We start from the raw sequence: 21,920 nt of genomic DNA on the forward strand, positions 1-21,920 counted from the left end.
TTGCCTTTATTGAGAGCTTTAAACTGCTTCGCCCCACCAAGGATATCTACTTCTAAGCTGCTTATGTTGGCAGTTATTCTTGATTCTAAGTCTGAAATATTTACTTCGCCTTCTGTGGTGAAGGAATTAACGAAAACTTTGGTCAATAACTCCGCTTTAGTGGCGCTGTCATCAGTAATATTACCGCTGTTACCGCGTAGTGAAGGCAACGTGTCTTGTCGCTGGTGTACTTTACATACAACCAGAATCTCTTTGGATTTTCTGTCAGATCTCGAGACACCGTTTCGTTATGGAAGCTATTTAAAGCATTTCGCATCGAGGTCTGCGCTAAGTTTCGACCTTCAGTAAAACATGGCCAATCTTGAAGATCAGGTGCTCTTATAAATTTGACTTGCTCTTTCCGTTGCTTCTGCAAAGTGTTCTGACCTGTTTTGTGTACCATGAAGGATCAGTACCATCTTTTATTTATTTTATGATATAACCCTCTCAACTGCCTCAGATACTTTTTCATTGAATGTAAGCCACATCTGGTGTACAGTTACACAGTCGCGGAAGAGTGGAGACTGTCTCTTAGGTAGGCGTCAAGTGGATTTTTTTATTTGCTTTTTTAAATAGGTATACCGTGCTTTTCTTTTTGGTGGATTATTTGGTGCTAAGAGGTCAAGTATGTATTCGCTCCTGAATTAATTTCTGAAAATAATTTTCGGAGAAAGCTTTTACTCCAATTTTTGACGATTTTTTGTGTCTACCATAGGCTTTGCACATCTACATTGACGGGAAAAAATCACACGGAAAAATAATTAATATAGACTAATAAAATTTCAGAATTGTATTTGTCTAGATTACATATTTAACTGATTAACAAAAAATGGTTCAAATGGCTCTAAGTACTATGGGACTTATCATCTATGGTCATCACTCCCCTAGATCTTAGAACTACTTAAACCTAACTAACCTAAGGACATCACACAACACCCAGTCATCACGAGGCAGAGAAAATCCCTGACCCTGCCGGGAATCGAACCCGGGAAGTCGGGCGTGGGAAGCGAGAACGCTACCGCACGACCACGAGTTGCGGACAAGATCACAGCTTAATGTAAGCGTGAGAAAGGCCATTGCAAATGTGGAATGTTGGTACAGTAATAACTGGTGCAACCACCAGAATGAAGACGTGCAAGAATTGTGATGTACAGGTGCTGGATGTCAGTTTGTGGAATGGAGTTCGATGCCTGTTGCTCTTGGTCGGTCAATACAGGGACGGTTAATGCCGTTTGTGGGTGACGGTGGAGTTGTCGCCCGATGATGTCCCATATGTGCTCAACTGGAGACAAATTTGTCGATCGCGCAGGCCGGCGCAAAACATTGACGCTCTGTAGAGCATATCCGAGCTACAACAGCGGTAAGTGGGCGAGGGTTATCCTGTTGGAAAACACCCCCTGGAATGCTGTTCATGAATGACATCACAACAGATCGAAACACCAGGCTCACGTACAAGTTTGCAGTCAGGATGTATGGGATAACCACGCTATCAGGCCATGACTCCAGGGGTAGGTTCAATGTGTCTAGCACGCAGATAGGTTAGTTGCAGGCTCTCAACTGGCCTCCTTCTAACCAACTGTTGCGGCCACATGTAGTAAGCGTTGCTTCACGTAGTGGAGAATGGCAAAACAGAGGCACGCCGGCGACCGAGGTGTTGTGAAGTAGGCAGGCATAGATAGCCTCGCTGACAGCAGCAGTCTACCAACAGACTGACGCAAGGACGCACACAGACCGAGCGCCGAGCGAAGCCTGTAGAGTGCTGAGTAAGGGGAAGTGAGGCCAGCACACTAAGTTAAGCTGCAATATACCGCGGGAGCAATAACAAAAAGCTATCACCGTGGGTAAAAAACGTCCTCCTGCCAGGTATAAATAGTGGAGCGCAGGCAGCAACAGACAGAAGCCATTAGGAAGCAGAATGAGATTTTCACTTTGCAGCGGAATGTGCACTCATATGAAACTTCCTGGCAGATTAAAATTGTGTGCCGGACCGAGACTCGAACTCGGGACCTTTGCCTTTCACGGGCAAGTGCTCTACCAACTGAGCTACCCAAGCACGACTCACGCCCCGTCCTCACAGCTTTACTTCCACCAGTACCTCGCCTCCTACCTTCCAAACTTTACAGAAGCTCTGCTGCAAAGGTCCCGAGTTCGAGTCTCAGTCCGGCATACAGTTTTAATCTGCCAGGAAGTTTCATTAGGAAGTAGTTCGGACCTGAGGACGGATGTGGTCCGTGTCCGAATGTTCAGTCTTCGTAGATGACGATTCCGTAAGTCTGTTCCAACTCGCGGGAGTCATCTGTTCGCCTGGAGGTCAGCCCGAGTTCGATCGGCACCTTGGCTGACTAACTACAGCGAGAACTTCCAGGAGGACCGGCTGCAGCGTGGACTCGGTCACAGGCGCCGCTGGGGACTGACGCCCGGACTTCACGGCAACCCGTCCGTGACGGGACCTCGCGGACATCGCGACTGACGGCTTCCCAGCCGCCGGTGCAGCAGGCGTCGGCAGCTGACCTCACGGCGACGCGGCTCCGTGGGCGTGCCGTACTGGGGCGCCGAGCGGCGACGAGTTCATCTCAACCACAGGGCATCCTGGCTTCAGCAGCGCGCTGGTGGCCTGAGGCTCCCGAGTGCGATCAGCGGCGCGAGTTACGCGCATTGTCGGAAAATCTACACAGCAGCAGCCAGGCGGAGGGATCGGCAGGGCTGGGCAGCGGCGACGAGGGAGAAATTGTAAAGAGAGTTCAATAAATAATTGTAAAACTCCACGCCGTCTCAGTCTTTGGCGCACCCACTGTGTCTACTGCTAACAAGTGGTGCAGAAGCCGTAACACAACGCAAAGCCATCACAGGCACTGAGGCAGAAAACAAACCCCCACCCTATCGTGCAAAGAGCTCTCACTTGACACGACTGAAGCCGCAAATGGAGGTGTTTTGGGGGCAGTGGAATGCAAGCTATAGAGGATCTGGCTCGGGGCTGTCCTTGAAGTATCAAATTTGTAACAGTTCATTGTGTCACTGTGATGGCAACTGCTGCTCAAATTGCTGCTGCAGATGCAGTAGACGTGCCAGAACCATATGCAGAACACGATGGTCTTCCCTCTCGGTAGTGTCACGTAGCCGTTCGTAGCCCGGTCTTCTTTCGACCGTACATTCTCGTGACCACCGCTGTCAGCAGTTATGTACAGTGGCTACATTACTTCCGAGTATTTCTGTAAATCACGGAAGGAACATCCATCTTCGCGTAGCCCTAGTACACGACCTCGTTCAAACCCAGTGAGGTGTTCATAATGGCGTCTTTGTCGTCTTAAAGGCATGGTACGAAATCTGAATAGACAGATGTGGAAACACGCCTACCAAGTTTCGTTTATATCGTACAACTACTTCTTAGTGCTGCGATTTTATTCCCGTCAGTGTGTAGTACAGATCTGTACATGCAAACGATTAGCGTGTCAACGCATCCCCATAAAGCAGGTAAGAGTAACGCCATCTACATCTGTTTTAAAAGGAAAAATGACGCTGCGATTTTCTCATGCAGAAATCGCATTTGAATTTACTTCTGAGAATATCGTACAATAGCTCGTGTAAAGAGAAATGTCTAACAGCAAGTGTCGGTACTGGTGAGAGACAGGATCATAACCTACCGAGATTGTAGTTTATTGGTCCGAGATATTGGCGCTCGCGTCGGTAGATACTCTACGTCTGTCATGCGAGGACGGATAGGAAGGGTTCAAGAGGGTCGTACACAACGCCATGCGGGATCTCAATGCCCTCACGCGATTAACACCCTAGAAGAGAGACATAGTGCACGCTCAGCCGCACAGGGTCGTACAGCAAGTTCGCGTAGATTAATTCATGAATGGGCTTGTTTGGAGCAAGACAGGTATCCACAGCGTTCAGCTCCCCTTGGCACGGGAGCCGTGCCGACAGCGGTACACCCAACGACGTGAGAGGCGCCACGTCGTCTTTTCAGACCAGTGGTACCACTCGTGTTTCCAGAATTTTCCATGGTGTTGATAATTTAATGAAAAGTTTTGGAAATTATATCTCTATGAAAGTGAAAAACATCTGTCGCAAGTAGAGATTTTCGGCTTGTGCTTCAGGAGTGTTTGGCAAGTACAGTTGGCAGCGAACTACTCGCAAAGTACTGGGTGTCGGAAAGGAGAAGGTTTCAAGGTCCTACAACATCAAAGGCAATATAACCAGCAGAGAGACTCGTATTGGAAAAGGAACAAGAAATTGGCCTCCGACTTTTACAGAAATCATCAATGCAGGAAAATGTGGAAACTATACTGCGTGACAAAAAAAGAGAAGCACCCAGAAGACACGGCTGGCTGTCAGTGTAACCTCGTAAGCGTACACAGAATCGGCAGGCATATAAATGACTAGATTTGCAATTCTCTGTCATGGGTTGAACGGTCACCAGAGCGGATTAGTGTTGAAACTTCCTGGCAGATTAAAACTGTGTGCCGGACCGAGATTCGAACTCAGGACCTTTCCCCGCGAAAGGCAAAGGTCCCGAGTTCGAGTCTCGGTCCGGCACACAGTTTTAATCTGCCAGGAAGTTTCATATCAGCGCACACTCCGTTGCAGAGTGAAAATCTCATTCTGGTTTAGTGTTGTTCGCTTTTAGTGTTGTTACCAGGCCTAGTAGTGTTCATAATAGGCGTCAATAGCGTCAGAAGTTGAATGATCACTTGAAGGTCGCGGAGGTCCCGCCTTTTCGTGTGAGACAGCGTTATCAGCACCTGACAAGAGGTTACAGTGACCCTCATTTTGGGTCCCTATTTGGCCGCCTGGTCGGATCTGCAATATCCATTAGGATGTGACAGTGATTCGATATTGGACACCATGGGAAATTTAGGACATGCACAGTGTTTGTCAAGGATCATGTCGGACACGTTTGACAACCATTAAGTAGGATCGCCGGACGGCGCGCTAAGCACATCACAATCACTTAACTTCTGCGCCCGACATTCGAGAGCGTGTAATGGACGACCTGTAACATTCTCTGTCCGCACTGCTGATTGGGGACTTGAAGCAGCAGGACTACAGAACTACTATCCCATGGCTGCCATTAATGTTAGATGACAAATGGCTGCATATGAAATGGTGCATTGAGCGGGAAGCATGGACTGCTGATGGACGCCGTCGCATTGTGTTCAGCAATGAGTCACGGTTCTGCACTATTCCAGATGACCATAGTCGGCGATTATGGCGGCGACTTGGGAAGAAGTACTCGCCTTCTAATGTTTTGGAGAGACACAGGTTGTTACTGGTGCCATCACTGCCTGGGGGTTTGACTTCAGACCGCAAGTGGTAGAGATGAGGGAACTCTCGACGCCACTCTCAGAGATTCTACGTCTCATGTGTGGGCCCTCCTACGACAGTACCTTGGTGCCATTTTTCAACTGGACAATGCTCGTCTGCACATGGCACGTGTTCCTATGAAGTTGAGGTACTCCCGTAGACTGATCTGGCCGCTATAGAACATGTGCGTGACCAGCTCGGTCAGCTCCGTCCCAGTGCCAGTGGCAAGGATATTAAGCACCAGCTACAGCAGTTGTTAGCTCAGGAGTGGATACAACGGCTTTGCGACATCCTTCCCAGTCGAATCAGTGCACGCATCCAGGCTGGAGAGGGAGCAACGTTATACTGATGTGTAGGCTTATCCCGCCAAGTTATTTGTAAATTTGACTCGAATTTTTAAATCACTGAAATATCTTAATATACCGTCTCAATGCATGAAGGTTCTTTTCGTTTCCTCTTCCCCTTTTGAGGCACTTCACTTTTTTTTGCAAGGTAATGCATAAATCAGAATAGCCAGATCGAGATATGAACTACCTTCGTCCCAAATGCTTTTCCGATGACTGAACCACTGTTCCACCTCTCTAAGTCGGATGTCCAGGACCTAGTACTGGTCCAGCGAATACTTCCAATCTGATGCATACAACGAAACGAAAATGTGTAAACCGAAGTAAAACGGAAGAGTAACTTCGGTTTTAAGTGCAAAAAGTAGTTGTTGTTCGTTTATTGAACCAGTCAACCAATTTTCGCGCTTACCAAGCGAGGTAGAGCACTGGTACGTCCCCAGAAGACAGCTAATAACCTCTCTGGCCATCCAGGAGTAGGTTTTCTGTTCAAAAAATGTTTCAAATGGCTCTGAGCACTATGGGACTTAACATCTGAGGTCATCAGTTCCCTAGAACCTAGAACTACTTAAACCTAACTAACCTAAGGACATCACACACATCCATGCCCGAGGCAGGATTCGAACCTGCGACCGTAGCGGTCGTGCGGTTCCAGACTGAAGCGCCTAGAATACCTCGGCCACTCCGGTAGGCAGGTTTTCTGTAATTTCCCTAAATCGTGTAAGGTAAATGTCGCGATCGTTTTTCTGCAAGTGTACGGCCGATTTCCTTCCTTACAGGTATATTTCAGCAGTCCGCACTTGTGCTCCGTCTCGATCTACTTTATAGTTTTCGTTTCACTTTCACGCTTACTAGTGGTGGCAACTGTGATGTGAAAACTATTGGTTCAATTGGCTCTGAGCACTATGGGACTTAACATCTGAGGTCATTAGTCCCCTAGAACTACTTAAACCTAACTAACCGAAGGACACCACACAAACCCATGTCCTAGGCAGGATTCGAACCTGCGACCGAAGCGGTCGCGCGGTTCCAGACTGAAGCGCCTAGAACCGCTCGGCTACACCGGCCGGCTGAAAACTACACTCCTGGAAATTGAAATAAGAACACCGTGAATTCATTGTTCCAGGAAGGGGAAACTTTATTGACACATTTCTGGGGTCAGATACATCACATGATCACACTGACAGAACCACAGGCACATAGACACAGGCAACAGACCATGCACAATGTCGGCACTAATACAGTGTATATCCACCTTTCGCAGCAATGCAGGCTGCTATTCTCCCATGGAGACGATCGTAGAGATGCTGGATGCAGTCCTGTGGAACGGCTTGCCATGCCATTTCCACCTGGCGCCTCAGTTGGACCAGCGTTCGTGCTGGACGTGCAGACCGCGTGAGACGACCATCATCCAGTCCCAAACATGCTCAATGGGGGACAGATCCGGAGATCTTGCTGGCCAGGGTAGTTGACTTACACCTTTTAGAGCACGTTGGGTGGCACGGGATACATGCGGACGTGCATTGTCCTGTTGGAACAGCAAGTTCCCTTGCCGGTCTAGGATGGTAGAACGATGGGTTCGATGACGGTTTGGATGTACCGTGCACTATTCAGTGTCCCCTCGACGAACACCAGTGGTGTACGGCCATTGTAGGAGATCGCTCCCCACACCATGATGCCGGGTATTGGCCGTGTGTGCCTCGGTCGTATGCAGTCCTGATTGTGGAGCTCACCTGCACGGCGCCAAACACGCATACGACCATCATTGGCACCAAGGCAGAAGCGACTCTCATCGCTGAAGACGACACGTCTCCATTCGTCCCTCCATTCACGCCTGTCGCGACACCACTGGAGGCGGGCTGCACGATGTTGGGGCGTGAGCGGAAGACGGCCTAACGGTGTGCGGGACCGTAGCCCAGCTTCATGGAGACGGTTGCGAATGGTCCTCGCCGATACCCCAGGAGCAACAGTGTCCCTAATTTGCTGGGAAGTGGCGGTGCGGTCCCCTACGGCACTGCGTAGGATCCTACGGTCTTGGCGTGCATCCGTGCGTCGCTGCGGTCCGATCCCAGGTCGACGGGCACGTGCACCTTCCGCCGACCACTGGCGACAACATCGATGTACTGTGGAGACCTCACGCCCCACGTGTTGAGCAATTCGGCGGTACGTCCACCCGGCCTCCCGCATGCCCACTGTACGCCCTCGCTCAAAGTCCGTCAACTGCACATACGGTTCACGTCCACGCTGTCGCGGCATGCTACCAGTGTTAAAGACTGCGATGGAGCTCCGTATGCCACGGCAAACTGGCTGACACTGACGGCGGCGGTGCACAAATGCTGCGCAGCTAGCGCCATTCGACGGCCAACACCGCGGTTCCTGGTGTGTCCGCTGTGCCGTGAGTGTGATCATTGCTTGTACAGCCCTCTCGCAGTGTCCGGAGCAAGTATGGTGGGTCTGACACACCGGTGTCAATGTGTTCTTTTTTCCATTTCCAGGAGTGTATTCTAGCCGCTACTCTTTCTGTGATTGGCAAGTATTAACGTCCATCTCTTCGGCATTTGATCGAAATTTGGCCAAAAATGACGTACCTAGGCAGATTACAGAATCGTCCTCTTCTCGGGATGCCACCTAAACAAATGACTGTATTTCTCCGTTTTGTTCACGGTGACTGATTTAGTCCCTTGTCAAAGCCGTCACGGTGCTTGACTGCCATGAGGCGGACTCGACAATGACAAGGAATTTTTCTCGGTGAGAAGCCGGGAAGTGGGTGCAGTCAGTCCAGTTACGCCAGATGACGGGCTGGTTGCATGAGAAATAATGGCTCCAAGGCACGGAGAGTCACAACGGCTAGAAGAGCAATTTCTCATGAAATTTCAGTTTTCTCCTCCGATTGCGAAAACATTCTGTTGGCACCCACCTACATAGGGAGAAATGATCATCACGGTAAAATAAGAGAAATCAGGGCTCGCACAGAAAAAATTGAGTGCTCGTTTCTCCCGCGTGCCGTTCGAGAGTGGAACGTAGAGAGACAGCTTGAAGGTGGTTCATTGAATCCTCTGCCAGGCACTTTATTGTGTATAGCAGAGTAATCACGTAGATGTAGATGTGATGCTCTCATTACAATCCATAGCGCATACAAATAACGCCAAAGCCAGAGGATGGTCCTAGATTCTGTAATAATTTAGTCACTGTTCACATCCTATTATCTCCCGTTTTAACAAGCTTCGCATACGCCCGTAAGCAACTATACACACCGTAACGTCTTCCGGTCAATTTAGTCAAATCGAACAGTTAACTGTTTCGTTCGAGTTGACGTGTTAACGTTCACCCTTTAGCTGCTACCGTTGATGTTAAATGGGAGACAGACAGTACTAACACATTTCTATCTGTAGATACATCTTATAGTCATGTATATAAACCTCACTGCAGTTGTTAAATGAATGTGACGCAAATACCTGCAGCATGAATGAGCAGACACTAAATACATTCTAGCATTAGCTAATGGGAAAGAAAACAATATGAGCTATCATTAGACAGTGACGTAAGCCGCACAGATAGCTGTTTTTACTGTCTGACCAATTCGACTTTCGCAGTAAGCGGCAGGATCACAGAACTGTCAGTGTAGTACTGTGCGGCGGCTTATACTGGCAGGAGGTCTCACTGCTGACATCAGTGTGCCCTTCACAGAGTGGAAAATTACTTCTACAAACACGTGTAACAGGCAAGACTGTCTGCGATCTATGCCGCGAAATTCTCAGTAAGTCACCTTGTACAGCTTGTCAAACAACCCATTATTCGTAATGTGTATTACCTGAGTCGGCAATAAACAGACGAAGTCTATTTTGCACCGCTTACGTTGGCAACAGTGAAGACAAGTATCTACTAAAGTGTATTTCAAGAAAGCTCTCAGTCTACATATTTTCTGCTATGTAATGTGAAAGTACAGAGCGTGCTGAAAAGTAATTTTTTATTTTCTTCTCAACATCGGTTGAGGTATTACATGTCATCCATATTACGCGGTCGACTTTCCCGCTTCGCTGACTCAAGTTGAAACCCTCTGCCGCTAGTGGGCTCCGAATTGTAGCGTTTAACATGGCGGTATGTAGGGCCAGCCGGCGTGGCCGAGCCGTTCTAGGCGATTCAGTCTGGAACCGCGCAACCGCTACGGTCGTAGGTTCGAATCCTGCTTCGAGCATGGATGTCCTTAGGTTAGTTAGGTTTAAGTAGTTCTAAGTTCTATGGGACTGATGACCTCAGATGTTAAGTCCCATAGTGTTCAGAGCCATTTGAACCATTTGGCGGTATGTAGCGTAACTAAGGTGCCCTAGAAACAGTATTTTGTAATCTTCTAGCCGCAGAAAACGTGCCTCCAATTTCAATCCGTAGAAGAATGAAAACTGTGTATCGCGATGATGGTACCGCCATCAGTAACGTGCGACGCCGGGTTGTTCGTGCTCGTAAAGAAGGAAAGTGTGGTGCTAAGTCCAACGTGTGTGACAGAACTCGTAGTGGACGACTGCGTTTAAGAAACCTAAAGAACACCTTCGAGGACTTCAATTTTATAGAGATAGAGCGGTGGGGTTGCGCTTTCGTCAACAAGTCAAACATTCTGCGGTGACGATATCGAAATATTGGTCTCTTCGTTGAGAGAAATGTGTTCGTCGCCACGGTGACTACGTGAGAAATAAATATGCAGGGGACTGAAGAATAAAGATGTAGCATGTTAATAAAGTTTGTTTTATTTAAAGAGTTTTATGAGTTTTCACATAGAAAATTTCGGAGGCATTACTTTTCAGCACGCAGTCGTATATAAATGTTATACCACTGGCTTAACCTAAACAGTACGAACAGGCAATCTAAATTCTATACACTGATGAAAATATTATGCCCACAAATTAACGCGTGACTGAATGTCGCCTCGTGGCGGTTCGGGCATGTGACGCAGTATGGAAAGCATACAATGAGATGACAATATTCATGGGATACCTTCTAATATCGTGCCGGACATCATTTTGCTCGGCGTAGTGCAGCAGTTGGACGTGGCATGAACTCCACAAGTCATCGGAAGTCCCCAGCGAAAATGTTGAGCTATTCTGCGTCTATAGCCGTTCATAATTGCAGAAGTGTTGCAGGTACGGGATTTTGTGCACGAACTGACCTCTCGATTATGTCCCATAAATGTTCTACGGGATTCATATCGAGAGATGTGGATGACCGAATCATTTGCTCGAACTGTTCAGAATGTTCATCAAACCAATGGCGAACAAATGTGAGCCAGTGTCATGGCACATTATCATCCATCAAAATTCCATCGTTGTTTGGGAACATGAACTCCATGAATAATTGAAAATAGTCTCCAAGTAGCCGAAATAACCATTTCCAGTCAATGATCGGTTCAGGGTGGAAGACCCAGTCCATTCGATGTAGCCTAAACACAGCCCACTCCATTATGCAACCAACACCAGCTTGCACAGTGCCTTTTTGACAACTTGAGTCCATGAAATGATAATTAAACCAAGACCCTAAGCTGTCGACGGGCGTTGATACACATCAACGGGGACAGTTAAAAATGTGTGCCCCGACCGGTACTTGTACCCGGGATCTCCAGCTTACAAGGCAGACGCTACATCCATCTCAGCCACCGAGGGCACAGAGGATAGTACGACTGCAAGGATTTATCCCTTAAACGCTTCCCGTGAGACCGACGTTCCCAACTTAATGTCCACACACTACATTCGTAGTGACCCTGCCCATTACACTCATTATTCGCGGCAGACAATCTTACCGAGTCCCGTAAGAGTTCGGGAAATGAGTATGCATCCAGCACGCAAGAAGAAGGTCAATGGCTGGTTAGCCTTAACTATATGAAGATGGTATCTGTTTTTTCGGACATGTCCGAAACAACAGACACCATCTTCATATACTTGAGTCCATTGTTTCGTATGATCTGTCCCGCACTTAAGCCCTTCCATTAGGTCTTACCAACTGAAATTGGGACTATCTGACCAGGCAACGGTTCTCCAGTCGTCTAGGACTCAACTGAAAAGGTCATGAGCCCAGGAGATTCGCTGCAGGCGATGTCGTCTATTAACAAATATATTCGTGTCGGTCCTCTGCTGCCATAGTCTGTTAACGCCTAATTTCGCAGCACGGTCTAACAGATACGTTCGTCGTATGTCCCACAATAAATTCAGCGGTTATTTCAAGCAGTGTTGCTTGTCTGTCAGCACTGACAACTCCGTGGAAACGCCGCTGCTTTCGGTAGTTAAGTGAAGGACGTCTGTCACTGCGTTGTCCGTGGTGAGACGTAATGCCTCAAATTTTGTATTCTCGGTTTATTCTTGTCACTGTGGATCTCGGAATGTTGAATTCCCCAACGATTGCCGAAATGGAATGTCCCATTCGTCTAGCTCCAACCACAGTTCCCCGTTAGAAGTCTATTAATTCCCATCGTGTGGCCGTAATCACGACGGAGACTTTTTCACACGAATCACCTGAGCACAACGACGTCTCCGCCGATGCACTGCTTTTTTATACTTTCTGTACGCCATGCTACCGCCATCTGTATCTGTGAATATCACTATCCCATGACTTTTGTCACCTGAGTGTACAAGCGAAGCAGAGACGAGCGGAGAATCGTTTTAGCGACGATACTGTCATCAAATGGGAAAATCTACTGCCACAAGCGACTGTGACGAAGAGCAGATTGCTATGAACCGACACCTGGGAATGAACAACCTGAAACGGCTGTTCGCGTTCCACTGTGGTGAGCACTTTTTGGAAGGACGGTGAAACAACGACCAGACGAGAAGCAGTTGGACGTCTATGCCTCATCACAAATGGTTCAAATGGTTCTGAGCACTATGGGACTTAACATCTATGGTCATCAGTCCCCTAGAACTTAGAACTACTTAAACCTAACTATCCTAAGGACATCACACAACACTCAGTCATCACGAGGCAGAGAAAATCTCTGACCCCGCCGGGAATCGAACCCGGGAACCCGGGCGCGGGAAGCGAGAACGCGACCGCACAACCACGAGCTGCGGACGCCTCATCACAGAACGTGGACGACAGACGAAAATGCTGTTGCAGGCACAACTGTTCCAGGGGACGCCTTTCAGTGCACTGTTGAATATGGCTCCGCAGCTGATGAAGCCTAGGTGTTCCCAAGTTAAACCAACGAAATCGTAAACTGCGATTGCAGCAGGCATAGAAGAATCATCGAGACTGCACTGTGGATCGATAGGAACTTGTCACCTGGTCGGATAAGCCACGTTTCATACTACCACTAGGTCGATGTTCGGCATAGAAGAATCATCGAGACTGCACTGTGGATCGATAGAAACTTGTCACCTGGTCGGATAAGCCACGTTTCGTACAACCGCTAAGTCGATGTTCGTCTGCTGGAAACATGGATCGCGCAGCGGACGTATTGGGGGCGATATTACGCAACGTGGGCATTCAAATAGGCATTCATGGTTCGTGTGGTAGTAATCGAAGGCATTATGACACCTGTGGACTGCATGCACATATACAGAGTGTCCATAAAGTCTGGGTACATAGGGAATTCCAATGAATATTTTATATTTAGTGAATATTGATAAATAAATAATAACAAAATAAATTCTAATCATTCTAATAAAATTTGTCTTTCCAGGTTGAATGATGGCTGTGTGTGAAGAAGAAAGAGTGGAGATAGTAATATTAAGTGGACGAGAAGGATAGTCTATCGCAAAATTGCGGAAGAATTTAATCTTCGATAGCCTCATCGTCAATCTATTCGTTTTAATGCCGTGGGGAAATTAAGCACAAAGTTTAAAGAAACAGTCTGCAGCACGAGGCTTCGCGGTAGCGTTCTCGCTTCCCGAGCACGGGGTCCCGGATTCGATTCCCCCCCATTACGGTCGGAGGAAGGCAATGGCAAACCACCTCCATTAGGACCTTGTTTAGTACGTCGGTGCGGGTTTCCCGCATCGTTCCCCTACGCTCTGTCAAGAAGCATGGGATTTTATTTCCATTTCCATCTAAAAAAATGATTCAAATGACTCTAAGCACTGTGGAACTTAACATGTGAGGTCATCAGTCCCCTAGACTTAGAACTACTTAAACCTAACTAACCTAAGGACATCACACACATCCACGCCCGAGGCAGGATTCGAACCTAAAACGTAGCAGCAGCGCGATTCCGGACTGAAGCGCTAGAACTGCTCGGCCACAGCGGCCGGCATTTCCATGAAAGAAGCAGGTAGTGTATTGCCGCACGACCAAACACTTCAGACGAAACGAACGAAAGTGTCTTGGCCAAGGTTTATGCTAGCACACTGAAATCGCTTCGTTGGACGTCAACGGAGTTGGGTGCTCCTAGGTCAACCATCCAGAAAATCCTGGCAGAGGAGAAGTTTCATCCGTACAAGTAACAGATATTGCATCACTTTATGACCCCGATGGGTGCATGCAGATGTGGTAATGGTTTGCAGATGAATTGGATGAAAATATCAATTTTACTAAATGCTGTGTGTTGTTCAGTGCAGGAGCCGTGTTTTGTGTCAACGGTGAAGTGAACAGACAAAATCTTCGATACTGATCACAAGGCAATCCACATTGGATGGGGCCATCCAAACAGCAGGGCTGCCGAAAGATGATGGTGTGCTGTGGTTTGTGGAAAGCTTATGTACTAAGACCTTTTTTCTTCGTTGAACGGCCGGCCGCGGTGGCCGAGCGGTTCTAGGCGCTTCATTTCGGAACCGCGCGACTGCTACGGTCGCAGGTTCGAATCCTGCCTCGGGCAAGGGTGTGTGTGATGTCCTTAGGTTGGTTAGGTTTAAGTAGTCCTAACTTCTAGGGGACTGATGACCTCAGATGTTAAGTCCCATAGTGCTCAGAGCCATTTGAACCATATTTTGAACCTTCGTTGAACATGTAACGGGTGAGACTTATCTGAGGCAAATTGATGCCTCAAATTGAGCGTTTGGGTCTTCCAGAATGTTTTCGGCAGGATGGCGCCACAGCTCATTTTGCTGCAGCTGTTAGAGATTGATTGAACGACAATTCTGGTAGAAGAGGTCATGTGGACTGATCCCCTCGTTCGCCAGACATTTCTCCCCTTGATTATTTTTTCTTTTTTTTTTCTTTTTTTGTGCGGGGTATTCTGGAAGAGTAAGTTTATTCGATGAAGATTACAAATTTAAGCCACTTGACAGAACGCATTATCAGTCAGTATACTAATGTCGACGGCAGCTCAGACCTATTCCATAGAGTTCACCTTAATCTTGCAAAGCACATCAAATTATGCATTCAAAAGCACAGAGATTGTGTTGAAAATATTATTTATTAACATAAGAGTGACTAAAATGTGTTTTATTATTATTTATTAGGATTCCGAATGTACAGAGGCTTTGTACACACCCTGTATAATTGCGCAGTCTTCCGCGGCCAAATCAACTGACATAAAAGTTTCCTAAGTATCATACCGCGTCAAAAATACAGAAAAAAAACCTATGCTGGAGAAACCAACGTTTCAGCCACGATTACAGTGAGCTGCTTCTTGGTCTACTGACTGGTCTCTTAGAAGGCCACTGTAACCGTGGCCGCAATGTTGGGTACTCTAGCATAGTTTTTTTCCACATTATGATGCAGTACGATACTTAGAACTCATGAATATTATTGCGGGATATCTGTTCATGGTTGATGTTTTAGTGTCTATTACTTCAGACATGAACTTTTGCTTGAATGAACAGACATTGGTGACGATCTGCAGCTGTAGTAATATGAAATCTGTTCGCGGTTGAGAATATTTTCGTTCGCAACTGTATTACGCATGTAAATCCTACGAAAATTTGTGTCGGACCAGGACTGAAACCCGTATTTCCCGCTTACCGCAAGCGGTTGCCTTAACCATCTCGGCTATTCGTGCGTGCTTCCACGACCGATGCAAATGTGCCATCAATAGGTGTTATTCCATGCGCATCACAGCTGACGTCAAAAATATTCACAATTATGACAGAATTTCGTAACTTGATGTCTTCGTCGATGGCGATGGCATCTACCAGCAGCAAACCGTCTTTTTCAGAAGGCTTGCAGACGATGTTGCTTACGTTGACGTCTTCGCGCCAAATTCGTCTGATCTGAACCTGATGGAACACATTTGGGTCGCTATCGGGCGCCAGCTGCGCATTCGTAAATCTTCGATCCGGAAATTTGGGGATCTGCGTGTGCTGTGTGTAGATGGCCGGTGCCATTCATCCTCAGGAACCTTCCAATGACTTCATGAATCCATGCCACGCTGACTCGCTGCTGTATTGTGTTACCAAGGTGGACCGACACGTCACTGTGCATGTGGTCATAATACTTTTGTTCATCAATGTTCACAAACACGAAATTTCGTACACACAACTTCTGTACAGGGCAGTCACTATTTATTACCACCTAGAATAACTCTGAAAGCATGATAGTAGCTGAAAAGTTTGTGGGACAAATGTTACATGGGACAACGGGGGCCATAATATGACTCTGGTTTTTTGTTGATAGGTAGGGTCGCGAAAGAGCTATAAAGGTCAACTTTGTTTTTTTGTTTTTTTTTAATGGGATACTATAGTTTGGTACCTATTTTCTGATAGCGGCTATCGAGACGAATCCAGTGATGTGTAACAGTAAGGTCTTTCAAGGTCAACGAAGGTCACAAAGATGGCATGAATGTCCATTTACAGAAGGTGTTCGAAGTGATAACTACTGGTATCAATGCAGTGCTGCATTCTTCTTATCATGGATTGAGTGGTATTCCTTATCACTGCGGCACTTATCGAAGCACATGCTCCCGTATATCGTGCAAATAGTAAATATTCGCCGAATACGGCGTATCCATCTAACGTGCCATTGATGTGTAAACACCGTTCGACGATTTCGCAGTACCACACTAATAGGGACGTTAAGACTAGTATCGTCGAATCAAGTGAATGTGAATCGTCTATTCTTTCGAAGAAGAAGTCGACATGCTTCTCATTTACGGAGAATGCCTACGGAATTCAGTGAGAGCTAGAGCCTTATACCCTGAAAGATACCCTCAACGTACGCACCCTACACGTCGTACATTTAAATATGTGTATGATAAACTGAGAACAACTGGATCTTTAAGGCATCGGAAACACATCGGACAAAGGAAAGTTACTAACGAGGAAACGGAAATTGTTACTCATGCCACTGTGGTTCGAGATCCTTGTGTTAGTTCGCGTCAAATCGGAAGGGAATCTGGCATGAGCCAGAGTAATGTTGTTCGTGTTCTGCATCGCCATAAATATCATCCTTTCCATATCAGTCTTCACCAAAAATTAACGGGTACGGATTGTATGCGTCGTACTGAATTCTGCCGATGGGCTTAACTTAAGATTCAGAGGGATGACACACTTATTAATTTGATTTTATTTACTAACTAGGCTACATTCACGAACCATGGAAATGTTAATTTGCATAACATGCATTTTTGGGCAAATGAAAACCCATGTTGGCTGCGGCATGTTGCACACCAAAAGCCGTGGTCGGTGAATGTATGGTGCGGGATACTGGAGGGCAGAATTATAGGCTCCTATTTCATCGAAGGAAATCTTAATGGTAGGAAGTACACCACATTACTGCAAGAAACATTAGGTCTCTTATTGTAAGAAATGCCTTTAGGAACAAGGAACAGAATCGTGGTATCAACATGTTGGGTGTCCGGTACATGTTTCGCTGATGGCTAGAAATGAGTTGTAGAGACAAGTCCCAAATCGTTGAATTGAGCGCAGAGGAGATGTGTCGTAGCTAGCTCGTTCGCCAGACTTGACGCCTCTGAATTTTTTCTTGTAGAGATTCGTAAAAGATATTGTTTATAAAGACGTTCCAATTACACCTGAAGATATGCGAGAGAGAACTGTTAGAGCATTTGCTTCGATAAGTGCCGATGTGATAAGGAATACCACTCAATCCATGATAAGAATATTGCAGCACTGCACTGATACAAATGGTCATCACTTCGAACACCTTCTGTAAATGGACGTTGATGAGACCTTTGTGACCTTCGTTGACCTTGAAAGACCTTACTGTTACACATCATTGGATTTGTCTCGGTAGCCGCTATCAGAATATAAGTACCAAACTATAGAACCCCATTTAAAAAAACAAGTTGACCTTCATATCTCGGAAGCGACCCCACCTAGCAACAAAAAACGAATGTCATATTATGGCACCCGATGTCCCATGCAGCTTTTGTCCCACAAACGTTTAAGCTCCTATCATACTTTCGAAATTATTCTTGGTGGAAATAGTGACTCACTCTGTATATTTATTTCTAGATACAGTGGAAGTACCCCAGTTAGAAAGGTAAAAATCGACTGAAAATGCGTCTTAAATATAATACCTGTTCCAGTTGCTATCAACGTCATTCATCTGCAAAACTACATGTGCGGCCGCTAGCGCCTTTTGAAGGTCAACGTACTAGCCCCACTGCGCCATAGCCGTGCAGATGGTACGAGCGTGATCGGTGTAGTATGCGATAGTGAGGAGCAAGTACTCACGTCAAACATGAGGAAGTTGAAGCCGATTAGACTGAATTTTCCCACGGGATGAGTGATCTGTTTTACTTGGCAAAAAAATTTCTAAAGCCAAGATTGCATAAATATTTCTTTATTTACAACAACCGGTTTCGACATACTTTGCTGTCGTCTTTAGATCTTCAAAAATTTTTGTTACGAAACGTGTTCATTTTTATTTGGAACCTCACCCCAATTTGTCATGTCAGTGGATAAAATGTAGCACATCATACGAAGGTTTGTCATCAATGAAACGTTTACAGGCTGAAAACACCTTCGCACAAGACCACGTCCAACTATGTAGCGCTCACACATGATTGTTACGCCATAAAAATCACAGTACACAATAAAAGGCACAGTAGCACATCTATTTATAAAACGTGGCCGACTAACGTAAACAAATGTGCTACAGCGCATTTTATTGTATATTGTGATTTTTACGACGTAACGACATCTGTGAGCGCTACATACTTGGACACGACCATGTGCACAAAGTGCTTTTTGACTGTAAATGTTTTATTTATGAGAAACCTTTGTGTGATGTGCTACATTTTATCCACTACAATGACAACTTGACATGATGTTCCAACTCAAAATGAACACGTTTCATGACAAAGATTTTGAAGACCTGAAGATGACAACAAAATCTGCCGAAACTGGTTGTTATAAACAAAGAAATATTTACGCGACCTTCGCTTTAGAAATTTTTTATGAAGCCAGTTAATCCTGTGAACGTTGTGAATCTGCTGCGTGGCAAGACACGTCGATCTTACATACCGTATAATGAGGATGTAGTTGGAGTGGAGAATGAGCTGTTTGCATGCATGTTATGTGACATCGTAATACAAAACTAGTATGGGGATTTAACCGAAATACGTACTGCCACAGTAGATAGGAATAGTGTTTGTGAGTCTGACGGCGGAGAAGCAACTTCACATAACTATGAAAGTTCCAGCAGTTCTGCAATGTCCTCGCCAGCTAATTAAGGAATTACACGTCAAAGTGAAAAGGCACCTTCACTACAAAAAATATCACGACCCAGTGTGCTACAGTGTATTGAAGACCGAACTCTGGACAATATTTATAAAGATTGTTTCAATCGCGGATACCATTCTTACAGAGAAAATTAAGAAACAATTGCAAGATAATTTTAGATTACGTGACGCACAAAAGGCAAGACTCAGACCACTTCAAGAAAAACAAAACATCAAAATTAAAGGCTGTACAAGAATCCGTCAGAGCGCATTTTTACAAAAGGCACAGACAGTTGATTTGTAGTCCACGATTGGCACATTCAATCATGGGTTTTGGAAGCTCCTAAGCCAGATGCTCTGGGAAATTTTAAAGCTTCTTTGCCTTTAGTCAGTGGCTAAAATGAAGAATATAACATTCCGCCCAGGCATGTCAGTACTGTCATGGAGCGCAAAGAGATTGAAGAGACAATATCATTAGAAAGAGAGTATAAACATTTGTGGCAGACATCAATAAGTTCATTAAAGACAAAAACATTGTTAAGACACACGTGTAGAATAGTGACAAGAGCCAATTTCTTTATGAACTATGGTTCAAATGGCTCTGAGCACTATGGGACTTAACAGCTGTGGTCATCAGTCCCCTAGAACTTAGAACTACTTAAACCTAAATAACCTAAGAACATCACACACATCCATGCCCGAGGCGGGATTCGAACCTGCGACAGTAGCAATCGCGTGGTTCCGAACTGAGCGCCTACAACCGCTTGGCCACCGCGGCCGGCTTTATGAACTATCGCCGTCTTCAACGTTACCATACAGATGTGAAAAATCAACTGCTGGTGTGGTGCAATCTGTTCACAGTGCCACACGCAATTCCACAACAGATGTAGCTGTGTCGACGGACGGCAGATTAGCGAACAAGTTTTACATTTGTTTGTAGGAAACACAGGGAACGTTTGCTCCACAGGTTGCAAAGAAACTGGCAGCAATGTGTCCACGGGGCATCGATAATGAAACGCGTAGAAGTGGAAAACATGACCGAGAGCACATGAAATTCGGTCTTTTGTGAAAATGTTGGTAAGCAGGGTCTATTTGTGATTCGTGTTCAGGGCACGAAGACTAAAGTCTGGCAGAAGAATGTTTTCCCCGTAAGAACATTACTTCACAGATACCGCCATCAAAGACAACCAAATAATACCCACCTCTCTACGTACATTTCTTTAGGCAGTACAAACTCCACTACAGACGTTTTGTTGATTCTGTACGCTAGAAAACTGATCGGTATTTCACCGCCCGCCTTCACTCATTTACAACTTACTTTCTGCACCGAGGTATACCTATGTTAACATGTGCGTGAAGGTCCGATATCGATGTTCTTGTCGCATCATTTGATAGGATGATCACTGTGGCTTTGATGTTGGACCATTGCAGTGCGAATAGACCGAAGACAATGTAGCATGTCCACAAGTTGCCTATGTGAAGTGTGCATACTGTCCCATTCCGTTGTGTTTTAGTCTCTTCTCTGAAAGTCCGCTTTTGAACTTTCTACATTTACATGTCTACATCTACATGGATACTCTGCAAATCACATTTAAGTGTCTGGCAGAGGGTTCATCGACCCACCTTCACAATTCTCTATTATTCCAATCTCGAATAGCGCGCGGAAAGAATGAACACCTATATCTTTCCGTACGAGCTCTGATTTCCTTCATTTTATCGTGGTGATCGTTCCTCCCTATGTAGGTCGGTGTCAACAAAATATTTTCGCATTCGGAGGAGAAAGTTAATGATTGGAATTTCATGAGAAGATTCCGTCGCAACGAAAAACGCCATTCTTTTAATGATTTCCAGCCCATATCCTGTATAATTTCTGTGACACTCTCTCCCATATTTCGCCTTTCTTTGATGACGAATAAAGGAAGAACGTTCCACAACACAGCATCCACTAGTGCCGCGCGGGATTAGCCGAGCGGTCTGAGGCGCTGCAGTCATGTCCTTCGGATAATTTAGGTTAAGTAGTGTGTAAGCTTAGGGACTGATGACCTTAGCAGTAAAGTCCCATAGTCCCATATGGTTTCACACACACACATGCACTAGCTTGGAAAATAAGGACAGGTAGGTACTGCGTCTGTTAATACATTATATTGTTTACAGCAAATGTCAAAAATGGTTCAAATGGCTCTGAGCACTATGGGACTTAACATCTGTAGTCATCAGTCCCCTAGAACTTAGAACTACTTAAACCTAACTAACCTAATGACATCACACACATCCATGCCCGAGGCAGGATTCGAACCTGCGACCGTAGCAGTCGCGCGGTTCCGGACTGCGCGCCTAGAACCGCTAGACCACCGCGGCCGGCACAGCAAATGTCTTATAGCTTTTTGCTATATAATACTTATTTATGACTTTTGTGGATCTCCTGTTCATGACCGTCTGTTAAAGGGTATTATATCATTAGAGACTTGCGCTTCTCTAGTCTTTGGATTCGTTATCCTTCAAACATCCTGTGGAGTTTTACAGATAAATAACGCTTATTGGTGGTAGTGCAGGTATAGCTTCGCTTCGTATCGTAAACGTATGCGCACTCTGTTCGAGCTGGGGTACTTCCCATGTTCGTTGTGCTGGTACTCTCGCCACATCCTCTGTCGAAAGCAGACGCGCGCAAAGCCGTGCGGGGTTCCAGGGGCAGACGT

General features: G+C 46.0%; 1 protein-coding gene and 1 non-coding gene across 4 annotated transcripts in view; both read right to left on the reverse strand.

The window, feature by feature from the left end:
* The window catches only part of LOC126481346 (SPARC-related modular calcium-binding protein 2), an 831,237-nt gene that overhangs the window by 384,272 nt on the left and 425,045 nt on the right, over positions 1–21,920 (reverse strand). The gene's annotated exons all lie outside the window — the stretch shown is intronic.
* Positions 2,019–2,093, reverse strand: Trnas-uga (transfer RNA serine (anticodon UGA)). The gene has a single exon. It is a non-coding gene; the product is annotated as a tRNA-Ser (tRNA).

Source organism: Schistocerca serialis, chromosome 5, assembly GCF_023864345.2.
Source record: "Schistocerca serialis cubense isolate TAMUIC-IGC-003099 chromosome 5, iqSchSeri2.2, whole genome shotgun sequence".
Taxonomy (NCBI): Eukaryota; Metazoa; Arthropoda; class Insecta; order Orthoptera; family Acrididae; genus Schistocerca; species Schistocerca serialis.